This window comes from Oncorhynchus clarkii, unplaced genomic scaffold (genome assembly GCF_045791955.1).
Source record: "Oncorhynchus clarkii lewisi isolate Uvic-CL-2024 unplaced genomic scaffold, UVic_Ocla_1.0 unplaced_contig_1316_pilon_pilon, whole genome shotgun sequence".
NCBI lineage: Eukaryota > Metazoa > Chordata > Actinopteri > Salmoniformes > Salmonidae > Oncorhynchus > Oncorhynchus clarkii.
Genome location: NW_027257994.1, coordinates 219,487 through 224,583, shown reverse-complemented (window position 1 = coordinate 224,583; position 5,097 = coordinate 219,487).

Sequence of the window (5,097 nt, the reverse complement as noted above, 5' to 3'; positions counted from 1 at the left end):
GTGTGTGTGTGTGTGTGTGTCTGTGTGTCTGTGTGTGTGTGTGTGTGTGTGTGTGTGTGTGTGTGTGTCTGTGTGTGTGTGTGTGTGTGTGTGTGTGTGTGTGTGTGTGTGTGTGTGTGTGTGTGTGTGTGTGTGTGTGTGTGTGTGTGTGTGTGTGTGTGTGTGTGTGTCTGTCTGTGTGTGTGTGTGTGTGTGTGTGTGTGTAAATGTCATCCCTCAACCAGGAAGGAATCGTCATGCTTAACCGAGAAAAAGGAAGAACAAGGAGAGATTGAAAAAAAAAGAAAAAGAGAGAGAACTACAAAGTCTCCTAAAATCTATTCAGGAGGTGTCAGCTTTCAACGGCATGTTGACACACGCCTACGTCTCCTAGGAAACGGTTGCCCCCGGCTCAGTTATCAGCCCAGCTCCATGGCACGCAATTATCCAATTATCTGCATGCCCTGAATCAGCACATCAAGTCACATGACAGATCTTTCGGTGAGCTTCCACAACACCTCCCCGATTTGCATGTAACACTTGTCTTTCCAGTTCTCACTTCTGTCTTCTCTCTCTCTCTCTCTCTATCTCTCTCTCTCTGTCTCCCTCTCTCTCTCTCTCTTTTTCCCTCACTCTTTTCTCAATCTCCTCCTCTCACCCTCTTATCTCTGTTTCTTCAGGAGGGGGAGAAACTGAGGTAGGGAGGGGAGAGACGGAGGTAGGGAGGGGAGAGACTGAGGTAGGGAGGGGAGAGACTGGGGTAGGGAGGGGAGTGACAGAGGTAGGGAGGGGAGAGACGGAGGTAGTGAGGGGAGAGACTGAGGTAGGGAGGGGAGAGACTGAGGTAGGGAGGGGAGAGACTGCGGTAGGGAGTGGAGAGACTGAGGTAGGGAGGGGAGAGACTGAGGTAGGGAGGGGAGAGACTGCGGTAGGGAGTGGAGAGACTGAGGTAGGGAGGGGAGAGACTGAGGTAGGGAGGGGAGAGACTGCGGTAGGGAGTGGAGAGACTGAGGTAGGGAGGGGAGAGACAGAGGTAGGGAGGGGAGAGACGGAGGTAGGGAGGGGAGAGACTGAGGTAGGGAGGGCCTCTGCTGGGAAGGGCAGAATGGTAGGGTCCTGGGTCACACTGAGCTGTCAAATCCTGCCTCTACACCCTGGGAGGCATCAGGACAGAGAGGTCAACGAGACACTGCTGACCCTACTGCTGACAGAGCTAACCCACCACAACACAGCACAGCCTGCCCTACATACAGACAGATAGACTCACAGGCGCACACACACACACACACACACACACACACACACACACACACACACACACACACACACACACACACACACACACACACACACACACACACACACACACACACACACACACACACACACACACACACACACACACACACTCACTCAGTGGGGTGTGTTTATACCAGTTATACCAGTCCAGAAGAGTATCCTGATACATCACACCAGATAAACTACAACCTGCTCTTTGTTAGAGCCTTCATTAGGTATTCACACCATTTCTCTGTTTCCATATTTAGTCGTGTCTACAGCCTGAATTAAATGGAGATCAGTGATACAAAATATGCATTTAATAAATGTTTAATACCCCAAAAGGTCAAAGTGGAATTTTGTTTATAGAACATTTTTTTGAAATTAATAAAACATTAAATCCTGAAATGTCTTGAGTCAGTAAGTATCCAAGGCCTTTGTTATGGCAAGCCTAAATACATGTAGGAGTCCAAATGTGCATAACAAGTTGCATAATGGACTCATTCCGTGTTCAATAATAGTGGTTGACATTATTTTATCATAACTACGCCCTCGCTGTACCCCACACATACAATGATCTGTACGGTCCCTCAATCAAGTAGTACATTTCAAGCACAGATTCAACGACAAAGACAAGGGAGGTTTTCTAATGCCTCGCAAAGAAGGGCACCGATTGGTGGATGGATAAAGAAAGAAAAGCAGACCCTTTGAGTTTGGAGAGTGTACCAATACACCCAGTCACTACCAATACACCCAGTTACTACCAATACACCCAGTCACTACCAATACACCCAGTCACTACCAATACACCCAGTTACTACCAATACACCCAGTCACTACCAATACACCCAGTCACTACCAATACACCCAGTCACTACCAATACACCCAGTCATTACCAATACACCCAGTCACTACCAATACACCCAGTTACTACCAATACACCCAGTCACTACCAATACACCCAGTCACTACCAATACACCCAGTCACTACCAATACACCCAGTCACTACCAATACACCCAGTCACTACCAATACACCCAGTCACTACCAATACACCCAGTTACTACCAATACACCCAGTCACTACCAATACACCCAGTCACTACCAATACACCCAGTTACTACCAATACACCCAGTCACTACCAATACACCCAGTCACTACCAATACACCCAGTCACTACCAATACACCCAGTCATTACCAATACACCCAGTCACTACCAATACACCCAGTCATTACCAATACACCCAGTCACTACCAATACACCCAGTTACTACCAATACACCCAGTCACTACCAATACACCCAGTCACTACCAATACACCCAGTCACTACCAATACACCCAGTCACTACCAATACACCCAGTCACTACCAATACACCCAGTTACTACCAATACACCCAGTCACTACCAATACACCCAGTCACTACCAATACACCCAGTTACTACCAATACACCCAGTCACTACCAATACACCCAGTCACTACCAATACACCCAGTCACTACCAATACACCCAGTCATTACCAATACACCCAGTCACTACCAATACACCCAGTCACTACCAATACACCCAGTCACTACCAATACACCCAGTCACTACCAATACACCCAGTCACTACCAATACACCCAGTCACTACCAATACACCCAGTCACTACCAATACACCCAGTTACTACCAATACACCCAGTCACTACCAATACACCCAGTCACTACCAATACACCCAGTCACTACCAATACACCCAGTCATTACCAATACACCCAGTCACTACCAATACACCCAGTCACTACCAATACACCCAGTCACTACCAATACACCCAGTCACTACAAATACACCCAGTCACTACCAATACACCCAGTCACTACCAATACACCCAGTCACTACCAATACACCCAGTCACTACCAATACACCCAGTCACTACCAATACACTTAGTCACTACCAATACACCCAGTCACTACCAATACACCCAGTCACTACCAATACACCCAGTCACTACCAATACACCCAGTCACTACCAATACACCCAGTCACTACCAATACACCCAGTCACTACCAATACACCTAGTCATTACCAATACACCCAGTCACTACCAATACACCCAGTCACTACTAATACACCCAGTCACTACCAATACACCCAGTCACTACCAATACACCCAGTCACTACCAATACACCCAGTTACTACTAATACACCCAGTCACTACCAATACACCCAGTCACTACCAATACACCCAGTCACTACCAATACACCCAGTCATTACCAATACACCCAGTCACTACCAATACACCCAGTCACTACCAATACACCCAGTCACTACTAATACACCCAGTCACTACCAATACACCTAGTCATTACCAATACACCCAGTCACTACCAATACACCCAGTCACTACCAATACACCCAGTCACTACCAATACACCCAGTCACTACCAATACACCTAGTCACTACCAATACACCCAGTCACTACCAATACACCCAGTCACTACCAATACACCCAGTCACTACCAATACACCCAGTCACTACTAATACACCCAGTTACTACCAATACACCCAGTCACTACCAATACACCCAGTCACTACCAATACACCCAGTCACTACCAATACACCCAGTCACTACTAATACACCCAGTCACTACCAATACACCCAGTCACTACCAATACACCCAGTCACTACCAATACACCCAGTCACTACCAATACACCCAGTCACTACCAATACACCCAGTCACTACCAATACACCCAGTCACTACAAATACACCCAGTCACTACCAATACACCCAGTTACTACCAATACACCCAGTCACTACCAATACACCCAGTCACTACCAATACACCCAGTTACTACCAATACACCCAGTTACTACCAATACACCCAGTCACTACAAATACACCCAGTCACTACCAATACACCCAGTCACTACCAATACACCCAGTCACTACCAATACACCCAGTCACTACCAATACACCCAGTCACTACCAATACACCCAGTTACTACCAATACACTCAGTCACTACCAATACACCCAGTCACTACCAATACACCCAGTTACTACCAATACACTCAGTCACTACCAATACACCCAGTTACTACCAATACACCCAGTCACTACCAATACACCCAGTCACTACCAATACACCCAGTTACTACCAATACACCCAGTCACTACCAATACACCCAGTCACTACCAATACACCCAGTCACTACCAATACACCCAGTCACTACCAATACACCCAGTCACTACCAATACACTCAGTCACTACCAATACACCCAGTCACTACAAATACACCCAGTCACTACCAATACACCCAGTCACTACCAATACACCCAGTCACTACCAATACACCCAGTCACTACCAATACACCCAGTCACTACCAATACACCCAGTTACTACCAATACACTCAGTCACTACCAATACACCCAGTCACTACCAATACACCCAGTTACTACCAATACACTCAGTCACTACCAATACACCCAGTTACTACCAATACACCCAGTCACTACCAATACACCCAGTCACTACCAATACACCCAGTTACTACCAATACACCCAGTCACTACCAATACACCCAGTCACTACCAATACACCCAGTCACTACCAATACACCCAGTCACTACCAATACACCCAGTCACTACCAATACACTCAGTCACTACCAATACACCCAGTTACTACCAATACACCCAGTCACTACCAATACACCCAGTCACTACCAATACACCCAGTCACTACCAATACACCCAGTCACTACCAATACACCCAGTTACTACCAATACACCCAGTCACTACCAATACACCCAGTCACTACCAATACACCCAGTTACT